The 12,036-nt window shown below is 42.6% G+C and overlaps 1 protein-coding gene across 4 annotated transcripts in view; it reads left to right on the forward strand.

Moving 5' to 3' along the window:
• LOC115166170 (nuclear receptor coactivator 3) overlaps nucleotides 1-12,036 on the forward strand; it is a 123,175-nt gene that overhangs the window by 88,579 nt on the left and 22,560 nt on the right. The gene's annotated exons all lie outside the window — the stretch shown is intronic.

Here is a 12,036-nt window from a genome sequence, read left to right on the forward strand (position 1 = left end):
ATTTATTTAGAATTCAAGGCACACTTAACCAGCATGGCTACCTCAGCATTCTGCAGTGATACACCAGCGATACACCATCCAGGCTGTATCACAACCGGCCGTGATTGGGAGTCCCATAGGGCGGCAGACAATTGGCTCAGTGTCGTCCGGGTTTGGCCGGTGTAGGCCATTGTAAATAAGAATTTGTTCTTAACTGACTTGCATAGTTAAATAAAGGTTAAATAAAAAAATTAAAACATCCCATCTGGTTTGCGCTTAGTGGGACTATCATTTTTTTTTCAACAGGACAATGACCCATCACACCTCCAGGCTTTGTAAGGGCTATTTGACCAAGAAGGAGAGTGATGGAGTGCTGCTTCAGATGACCTGGCCTCCACAATCACCCAACCTCAACCCAATTGAGATGGTTTGGGATGAGTTGGACCGCAGAGGGAAGGAAAAGCAGCCAACAAGTGCTCAGCATATGTGGGAACTCCTTCAAGACTGTTGGAAAAGCATTCCAGGTGAAGCTGGTTGAGAGAATGCCAAGAGTGTGGAAAGCTGTCATCAAGGCAAAGGGTGGCTACTTTGAAGAATCTGAAATGTAAAATATATTTTGAATTGTTTAACACTTTTTTGGTTACTACATGATTCCTGTGTTATTTCATAGTTGTGATGTGTTCACTATTCTACAATGTAGAAAATAGTAAAAATAAAGAACCACCCTTGAATTAGTAGGTGTGTCCAAGCTTTTGACTGGTATTGTATATAACATTTTATTGGTTGCAATAATTTTGTAGAGTCCTTTAAATTGAAAAACTAGTTTTGTGTACCATGGAATTGGCACATTGAAAATCTCCTTCCAACTATTTTGCAACCTGTATTAAATTAAACTGGTATGCTTTATTATTTATCACAATTTTCTTTACCCAATTTTGGTTTTTAATGCAGGGCTGACAGACAAGTGCCTTCCTTACCTTTTCCCCTTTCCACTTGCCTCCTCCATTTTTGGGGTAATGCTACAATCAGTTGGTTGTCATTTTGGATTGAGCAAACATTTCCATATATTTCTGTTAGCTGCATGTGTGACAACTCCACGAGTCCTATTTGTGATATCATTTACAAAGATTATACTTGGTTGTTTTTTTTTTTCAAAAAATGTTTTTATATCAATAAGTATATTTGAGTTTAACCATAATATTTCTTAGAATATTTCTTCTCTCTTCTGGTGGATTCAACTGAAATTGCAACCAGCTTTCTGCTGCTTGTTTTAAAAATAGCAATATTTTACAGATTATTTCATTTTTATATAACCGAAAGTGAGAGGTTGTAATCTGTATGAAGGGAAAAGGGCCATTCTTGAACACGGGGTGAGCCATTATTACTAATCTGCTAGAGAACCAGTTCAGATTTAACTGTAGTTTTTGTATGACTGAAGCCTTTAGTGAGAGATCCAATGCTTTAATATTTCATTTCTGCCCTCTGAATTCATATTCATTATATAACTAGGTCTGTTTAATGATGTCTGGCTTGCCGTTCCAAATAAAGTGGAATATTTTTTTGTTCACGTAATAAAAAATAAAAAAACAAGTCGTTAGGTGTAGGCAGGGCCATAAGTAAATAGGTAAACTGGGATATGACTAAATAATTAATCAGGGTGATTTTTCCACAAATAGACAGGTGTTGTCCTTCCATGGTAGCAAAATCTTATCTGATTTGGCAAACTTTCTATAAAATGTGTTGCAGTGAGATCCTTTCATTCTTCCAGGATATGAATACCGAGTATGTCCACTTCACTGTCGAGCCATTTTATTGGTAAACTACACAGGAATGTAAAAGTTGTATTTTTTTTAGAGATCCAATACATATCACTTATCATGATTTGGTTTTAATCCAGAGAGGTAAGAAACATTTTCTAGATCCTTGATGAAGCTGTGCAGGGATCCAGATTTAAAATTTAAAATAGAAAATAAGTCATCAGCATACAAGGACACATTTGTTTTTAAACCTTGGATTTATAGCCCCTTGACACTATCGTTGGATCTGATTTTAAACGGTTACATTTCCATGGCCATAATAAATATCTTGTTTTACTCCTCTTTCTGATACGTAGACGTTATTTGCTATTTTACGCCTAGGGTTACTGTACATAACTTTAACCCATTGTATAAGAGATTCTCCAAAATTGAAAATAGTCCAGACATTTATATATAAATTCAAGTTGTACTTTATCAAAGGCCTTTTCAAAGTCAGCTATGAATACCAGGCCTGGTTTCCCAGATTTTTCATAGTGTTTTATTGTTTCCAATACTTGTTTAAATGATCTGGAGTTGTGAACCAGGGAATTATAAGTGACATAATCTGTCTGTAAACAATTGTTGGAAGAATTACTTTTGTTATGCACAAAGTAGATGTCTTAACCGACTTGCCAAAACTCTAGTTTGTTAACAAGAAATTTGTGGAGTGATTGAAAAACGAGTTTTAATGACTCCAACTTAAGTGTATGTAAACTTCCGACTTCAACTATGTGTGTATATATATATATATATATATATATATATATATATATATTTATTTATTATTTATTTATTATTATATATTTTTTCTTCACATTTTCAACCAGTACATTGATATTTTCCAATGGGGCTATACATTTGAGTGAGTTTTTTTTCTCACCTGAGTAGCCTCGTTTCACTGCCAAAAATAAAATTCAACCATCTAGTGTTCAGTGAAATAACAACAAAATATCAAATACAGGTAGCCTAGTCAAATAATTAACAGAATTCCACTAACGGTCCGTATGTAGCCAAACTTAGCTGCTGCTCATGTTGTTATCTGTACTGATGGCGCAAAAGCCATAACAGGGAGACATAGTGGAGTGGATACTCACATGCAAGCAGTTGCTCCCGATGCCACTTGGGTACACTGCAGCATCCACGAGAGGCTCTTGCTGCCAAGGGAATGCCTGACAGCTTGAAAGAAGTTTTGGACACTACAGTGAAAATGGTTAACTTTGTTAAAGCAAGGCCCCTGAACTCTCGTAATATTTTCTGCACTATGCAATGATATGGGCATGTAACGCTTTTACAACATACGAAGTGCGCTGGTTATCAAGGGGCAAAGTATTGACACATTTTTTTAAATTGAGAGACCAGCTTAAAGTTTCCTTTACTGACTATACTTTTCTTTTGTCTGACCTCTTGCATGATGACGAGTTTCTCACACGACTGGCTTATCTGGGTGATGTTTTTTCTCGCCTGAATGATCTGAATCTAGGATTACAGGGGCCCTCTGCAACTATATTCTATGTGCGGGACAAAATTGAGGCTATGATTAAGAAGTTGGAGCTCTTGTCTGTCTGCATTAACAAGGACAACACACAGGTCTTTACATCATTGTCAGATTTTTTTGTGTGCAAATGAACTCAAGCTTACGGACAATGTCAAACGGGATATAGTGAAGCACCTGAGTGAGTTAGGTGCGCAATTACGCAGGTACTTTCCCGAAAATGATGACACAAACAACTGGATTCGTTATCCCTTCCATGCCCTGCCTCCAGTCCACTTACCGATATCTGAACAAGAGAGCCTCATCGAAATTGCAACAAGCAGTTCTGTGAAAATTGAATTTAATCAGAAGCCACTGACAGATTGCTGGATTGGGCTGCGCTCAGAGTATCCTGCCTTGGCAAATTGTGCTGTTAAGACACTGATGTCCTTTGCAACCATGTATCTATGTGAGAGTGGATTCTTGGCCCTCACTAGCATGAATACTAAATACAGGCACAGACTATGTGTGGAAAATGATTTAAGACTGAGACTCTCTCCAATACAACACAACATTGCAGTGTTATGTGCATCATTTTGTACCCAAGATGGCGTAGCAGTGCAGACGTTGTTTGTAAATCTGGTATTTTTCATATTTTTTGTATATATTTCAATATATTTTCAATCTCTTTTTCGATTTTTAAATTAAATATACCTTCCGACAACCCACCTCACCTAATGTCATACGGATCTGCTATTTTTAGACCTTATAGCCAGAACCTCCATCAGAAGCTAATTAGCGACTAGCTATTTAGTCATTGTTAGCCACTGCTAGCGGCCTTTTGCACAGACACCAGCCGCTTTTAGCCTGGATAATACTTGCCAGCCTGCCAGTATCGGACTGTTTTTCTCCACTACAACACCGGATTCCTGCTGTAAGCCCTGGACCATTACTCCTGATCATCACAGCTAGCTAGCTGCCACCGAGTGGGCCAGCCCCGAAGCTAGCCTTGAGCCAGGCCCACCTCCCGGCCTGCTCAGTGAACCCTATGATCACTCGGCTACACAGCTGATGCCTCCCTTCTTCACTAACACGACTAGAAGCCACTACACCACCGGATTCTTGCCGTAAGCTCTGAACCTTTGCATCAGATCATTGCTGCTACCTAGCTGCTACCGAGTGGCTATAGTGGCTAATTCCCTTGTCCCGAAGCTAGCACCAGTTAGCCACAAGCCAGGCGCATCTCCCGGCTAGCAAACAAAATTACTCCAGCTACAATACCTCTTTTGCCAACTGGCCTGGACCCTTTGTCGACACGGAGCCCCGCCGTTCCATCATGACTGGTCTGCCGACGTAATCCATTGTGTCCTCAAATGGCCTTTGCCGGACGTCGGAGCCCCGGCCTGCTAACTTTTCTTTTTTTTTTACTCTCTGTCTCCCGCTTGCTAGCGTAGTAAAGGCTAGCTAGCGGCTTCCCTGTTTCATCTATTGCTGTTCACTGGACCCTATGATCACTTGGCTACATAGCTGATGCCTGCTGGACTGTTCATTAATCATGGTACTCCATTTTGTTTATTTTTGTTTATCTGTTGGCCCCAGCCTCAAACTTAGGCCCTGTGTGTAGTTAACTCACCCTCTCTGCCCATTCATCGCCATTTTACCTGTTGTCTTAGCTGATTAGCTGTTGTCTTACCCATTGTTGTCTTAGCTAACTCTCCCAATCAACACCTGTGATTGCTTTATGCCTCGCTTTGTCTCTCTCTAATGTCAATATGCCTTGTATACTGTTGTTTAGGATAGTTATCATTGTTTTAGTTCACTGCGGAGCCCCTAGTCCCACTCAACATGCCTCAGATACCTCTTTTGTCACACCTCCCACACATGCGGTGACCTCACCCAGCTTAACTAGTGCGTCCAGAGATGCAACCTCTCTTATCGTCACTCAATGCCTAAGTTTACCTCCACTGTACCCGTACCCTACCATACCCATTTCTGTACATTATGCCCTGAATCTATCCTACCAGAGCCAGAAATCTGCTCCTTTTATTCTCTGTCCCCAACGCACTAGATGACCAGTTTTGATAGCCTTTCGCCGTACCCTGATCCTACTCCTCCTCTGTTCCTTGAGTGATGTGGAGGTTAACCCAGGCCCTGCGTGTCCCCAGGCGTTCTCATCTGTTGACTTCTGTAACCGTAAAAGCCTTGGTTTCATGCATGTTAACATCAGAAGCCTCCTCGCAAAGTTTGTTTTACTCACTGCTTTAGCACACTCCGCCAACCCTGATGTCCTTGCCATGTCTAAATCCTGGCTTAGGAAGGCCACCAAAAATTTAGATTTCCATCCCCAACTACAATATTTTCCATCAAGATAGAACTGCCAAAGGGGGAGGAGTTGCAGAAAAAAACTCTGAAAAAATTTGTAGACCTCCACAAGTCTGGTTCATCCTTGGGAGCAATTTCCAAACGCCTGAAGGAACACGTTCATCTGTACAAACAATAGTACGCAAGTATAAACACCATGGGACCACGCAGCCATCATACCGCTCAGGAAGGAGATACGTTCTGTCTCCTAGAGATGAGCGTACTTTGGTGCAAAAAGTGCAAATCAATCCCAGAACAACAGCAAAGGACATTGTGAAGATGCTGGAGGAAACACGTACAAAAGTATCTATATCCACAGTAAAACGAGTTCTATATCGACATAACCTGAAATGCCGCTCAGCAAGGAAGAAGCCACTGCTCCAAAACCGCCATAAAAAAGCCAGACTACGGTTTGCAACTGCACATGGGGACAAGGATTATACTTTTTGGAGAAATGTTCTCTGGTCTGATGAAACAAAAATAGAACTGTTTGGCCATAATGACCATAGTTATGTTTTGGAGGAAAAAGGGGGAGGCTTGCAAGCCAAAGAACACCATCCCAACCATGAAGCACAGGGGTGGCAGCATCATGTTGTGTGGGTGCTTTGCTGCAGGAGGGCCTTGTGCACTTCACAAAATGGATGGCATCATGTGGAAGAAAAATTATGTGGATATATTGAAGCAACATCTCAAGACATCAGTCAGGAAGTTAAAGCTTGGTCGCAAATGGGTCTTCCAAATGGACAATGACCCCAAGCATACTTTCAAAGTTGTGGCAGAATTGCTTATGGACAACAAAGTCAAGGTATTGGAGTGGCCATCACAAAGCCCTGACCTCAATCCTATAGAAAATGTGTGGGCAGAACTGAAAAAGCGTGTGCAAGCAAGGAGGCCTACAAACCTGACTCAGTTACACCAACTCTGTCAGGAGGAATGGGCCAAAATTCGGCCAACTTATTGTGGGAAGCTTGTTGAAGGCAACCCGAAATGTTTGACTCAAGTTAAACAATTAAGGCAATGCTACCAAATACTAATTAAGTGTATGTAAACTTCTGACCCGCTGGGAATGTGATGAAAGAAATTAAAGCTGAAATAAATCATTCTCTCTACTATTATTCTGACATTTTACATTCTTAAAATAAAGTGGTGATCCTAAGACAGAGAATTTGTCCTAGGATTAAATGTCAGGAATTGTGAAAAACTGAGTTTAAATGTATTTGACTTAGGTGTATGTAAACTTCCATCTCAACTGTATCTTCAGAGTTCGTTCTGTTAGGTGACCTAAACCGGGATATGCTTAACACCCCGGCAATCCTACAATCTAAGCTTGATGCCTTCAATCTCACACAAATTATCAAGGAACCCACCAGGTACAACCCTAAATCCATAAACATGGGCACCCTCATAGATATTATCCTGACCAACTTGCCCTCCAAATACACCTCTGCTGTTTTCAATCAGGATCTCAGCGATCACTGCCTCATTGCCTGTATCCGCTATGGGTCCGTGGTCAAACGACCACCCCTAAAACACTTCTGCGAGCAGGCCTTTCTAATCTACTTGGTCCGGGTATCCTGGGAGGATATTGACCTCATCCTGTCAGTAGAGGATGCATGATCGTTCTTTTAAAAGTAATTTCCTCACCATCTTAAATAAGCATGCCCCTTTCAAAAAATGTGGAACTCAGAGCAGATATAGCCCTTGGTTCACTCCAGACTTGACTGCCCTCGACCAGCTCAAAAACATCCTGTTGCGGACTGCACTAGCATCGAATAGTCCCCGCGAAATGCAACTTTTCAGGGAAGTCAGGAACCAAACTCCAATAAGATTTGGGACACTGTAAAGTCCATGGAGAATAAGAGCACCTCCTCCCAGCTGCACACTGCACTCAGGCTAGGAAACACTGTCACCACCGATAAATCCACGATAATCGAGATGTTCAATAAGCATTTCTCTACGGCTGGCCATGCTTTCCTCCTGGCTACCCCTACCCCGGCCAACAACTCAGCATCCCCCGCAGCTACTTGCCCAAGCCTCCACAGGTTCTCCTTCACCCAAATCCAGATAGCAGATGTTCTGAAAGAGCTGCAAAACCTTAGACAATCTGGATCCTCTCGTTCTAAAATTATCTGCTGCCATTGTTGCAACTCTTATTACCAGTCTGTTCAACCTCTCTTTCGTATCGTCCAAGATCCCTAAAGATTGGAAAGCTGCCACGGTCATCCCCCTCTTCAAAGGGGGTGACACTAGACCCAAACTGTTACAGACCTATATCCATCCTGCCCTGCCTTTCTAAAGTCTTCGAAAGCCAGTTAACAAACAGATCACTGACCATTTCGAATCTCACCGTACCTTCTCCGCTGTGCAATCAGGTTTCCGATCAGGTCACGGGTGTACCTCAGCCACGCTCAAGGTACTAAACGATATAACTGCCATCGATAAAAGACAGTACTGTGCAGCCGTCTTCATCGACCTGGCCAAGGCTTTCGACTCTGTCAATCACCGTATTCTTATCGGCAGACTCAACAGCCTTGGTTTCTCAAATGACTGCCTCACCTGGATCGCCAACTACTTCTCAGATAGAGTTCAGTGTGTCAAATCGGAGGGCCTGTTGTCCAGACCTCTGACAGTCTCTATGGGGGTACCACAGGGTTCAATTCTCGGGCAGACTGTTTTCTCTGTATATATCAATGATGTCGCTCTTGCTGCGGGTGATTCCCTGATCCACCTCTACGCAGACGACACCATTCTGTATACATCTGGCCCTTCTTTGGAAACTGTGTTAACGATATACAGAATATAAGGTATTTACTTTGATTGGAACGCACACAAGTTATTATTTGTAAGGATAACAACAATGAAGGCAATGCGAGCGCCAGCCAGAAAATGTGCCAGGGGGAAAAGTTTGTGCTAGACTGGGCAAATGTCTGCATACTTGATCTGGGGAAACACTGGGGAGGTGCTTGGGCTTTCATCGAAGAGAGAAGCTTGTCCGGTTCAGTAAATCCTCAAACATAAATTGTCCGCAACAGTGAAATGGGATAGTTCATTGTGAATTCATGAGGAGGTGGAACACACCTCAATTCAAATTGTTGTTAGAAAAGAAACATTGTTCCAAAATCATTTCAAATTGACCGCCCAGGTTAACTGTCCTGTTGCATAACAATCAGTGAGGGCATTCTGACATCACGCACTTTAAAAAACTCACGCTGGGGCCATTAGAGATATTTGGAACTCACGCGTGAAAGGTAAAGAGATTGGGGCCCATCCTTTAAAAAGAGCACATGGTGCCACCTACAGTACAGAACCAGATTTGCAGCCAACATAATTTCTAACGTTTTGACCTCGGTTGTACTGCATCATTATTAAAAAACATTGAAAAATATATATAAATAAATCTTGCATATCTTAATTTCTTCCCACAATTGACGATTAATGTGCATAATAATATAAACACTTCTACGAAGGATCGTTACCTATAACAAGGACTGGCAGTAGAAATTCCAAAATGTTGTCAACAGATGTGGGATGCATACACTCACTCACCCCACCCCTCTCAAACAAACACCTCTGCCCCTTTCTCCCCTTCCAGCCATAGATCGACCTACAGATTTAATTAACCAATATCTAGTCCTAGCTAATGGAGCTCGGATAAACCCCTTCCCCCAACACCCACACATGCTGGTCCTCTGTTGTGACCCATCTTCCCAAGCACCTCTGTGTGTCAGGCCGTTTGATTATTCTGTGCTGGCAGGGCCACAATAATAGTCCCCCTCTCTGATTTGTCTGAGTGTGACTCCCTCCCCATGGGTTACTGCAGCCAGTGTTTCCAGCACTGCCACTACCTGGGTGAGGTATTCCACCAGAATTCCAACCGTCTAGGTACGAGGTCGTCAAGGTTCTCATTAGATGCTTTGAGAAAATCCTTGTATATTATGCTCACCCATCTGGGGGCTTTGGCTTTTTGACCTACCCTGCCAGGCAGGCTCAGATTATTGAGGGGATGATGCGGCTTTAGTGGGTCTCTGACCACCTTCATCTTTCTGTCAGGGCTGCATAGGCTACTTGCAGTAGGCCTATAAAACGAATAAAACTTCTCCTTAGTGGGTGGGTTGCTCAAGTGGGTGTCTAGGATGTGGGGTTGGCACCGTTCCATCATGATAGGACAAAAATAAACAAACTATATATTTTTATTTGAGAATGTATATCCCATATCTGCGCAAAAGCAACCATTTTCCTTACTCATTCACTTAACAACTCCTCACACTTTTCTAATCACAAAAAACACACAGGCATCCCATCTTCCTACACACCCGTACTCCCCTCGCATATACACCCTTGCATACTCACATACTGTGCCTTTTATGTCCTCTGTCGTGTTTTTATTTCTACCTTGTTGATTCCTGGCAAATTTCGGGCTTTGGGTACTTTTGTCTTCCAATTCCTTGTATTTCGGGATTTATTATTTCATGTCCTATTTTTTAAAATCTATTTATAAATACTATACATAAAAAAATGGAATACAAATGATTATTTTTTTGTGCTTAGATTTTTTGGGGGGGGCAAATGGAAGTGGGCAGAATATTAATTGAGAAAAGATAAAGACCTCCCGGCCCACGTGCCAGTAACTACAGTAGGAGCATGTGGAATGGATGAACAACAGACAGAGGAAATATGGAGGGAGGCTCACTCGGAGAGAGAGGTGGACGACAACTTCATCAACATTTACTTACACTCATTGTAGCTCTCTGAAATCGTGGCCTGTTTCTCCCAAAATCGTCCTCCCCTTCCCATCCCACCCTCTCTTTCCCCCTGTACCATACCCAGTAACCACCACAGCCCCCCTGCTTCACAGTGTGCCACCAGGCCCCAGTGTCTTTGGTGTGTAATTGACTTTACTCCCTGCACTGCTCTGGAAGAGCGGGTGGATGGCTGGCTCACGCCACACTGGAAGTGACCCATTTCCCTGGGGCATTCAGCAGCCCTCCTAATCAGTCATCCTCTGGGGCCGCCTCATTCACTGCAATTAGAACGCTGGAGCCATCTCTTTCTCCCTTTCTCTCTTTCTCTCTCTCGGTCTCTTTCTCTCTTTCTTTGAGAACTCTATCAATAGGCAGGCAGGCATGCAGGCAGGCATGATCAGGATTGATGGAAGAGGGCTTCAGTTAAACCCTTCCTTTAGCTCTTGTTCTAAGCGCCTCCTCTGAGCTCTCCACTGCCTCTCTTTAATCCCTCCCCCTTTCCTCTCCACCTCCCAGACAGACAGACAGATAGGAAAGCAGGTAGGAGAAGGGAAGGATTGACAGGGATGGATAGATTGAAGGAAACACATATGGGTGGGAGGGAGAGAGAGGAAGAGATAGAGGGAGGGACTGCGTGAGCGTCTTCTCAACAAAGCTGCTTGTGAAATCCTCAGAGTGAAACCTTTTTTTTTTTGCACATAATCACGTGTTTCCCTACATACAGAGATACAGTATGATGCTTCCCAATTAAGGTCAATGTTGTTGTCTGGAGTGGAAACCAATATAGTACTGAGGGAGGAGGAGCATCACACCACCTTCCAGCATCATGCAGCTCCATTGGCTGCTTTTCCATTTGATTGATTTCACATTTAGATATATTAATTTAGGTCAGAGATGGGCGACTGGCTGGTTGGGTGGTTGTGGCCCGCAAGGTGCGATTTTGAAATTTGGTTGTGCGTCATCAGTTTTTCTCTTATGTCAGTCGCTGATAGTCACTCAATTAGCCCATGTCAGCTAAAATGTTTTAGATTGGTGAGTTAGTTTAGCAGCCCGCTATCTAAACTTGTAGTAGGCTTAATCATGGAATTACTGACCGGGGACCCCATTGATTTTGTTAGTCTCTCTCACTCAGATATCATATTTAAAACCGGAAAAAATGTCTCTCCACCCTATGACAAAATGTGTAGAATTGCAGGAAATTAACAACAAAAATATGTCTCTCCGCTGTCGAGAGGGGGGTTGCTCAAATATTTTGCTGGCATGGTGGGCGGGTATGGATGTGGGTACGCAGACCCGCAAGCCACTGCGGCCCCTAATTATGAGTTCAGACATTTTTTTTGTGGCCTCCACCCCATCAAAGTTGCCCATCCCTGATTTAGGGGATGTTGTCAGACCAGCAGGCATGATCGAATGAATAGGCAGGGTAGAACGTCTGTTCACAAGCCATTTTAGTGGGCTATCTTTAGAACGTTACAGTGCACTATTTGGCACAGCTGGGATGATGTGGCAATGAACGCACTCTTTTTGTCATGCCAATCGAATGTCCTTGAAATGATTGAAATTGAAATCCAAGTGATTGATAAACATTACTCCTAAGAAATATTCCAAAAAATATCTGTAAAACAAATGGATAGAATTATAGAATGGCAACACTGTTCCTTTCCCTCTGGTGGCTTGCTTTTCTATT

This window comes from Salmo trutta, chromosome 28 (assembly GCF_901001165.1).
Source record: "Salmo trutta chromosome 28, fSalTru1.1, whole genome shotgun sequence".
NCBI lineage: Eukaryota > Metazoa > Chordata > Actinopteri > Salmoniformes > Salmonidae > Salmo > Salmo trutta.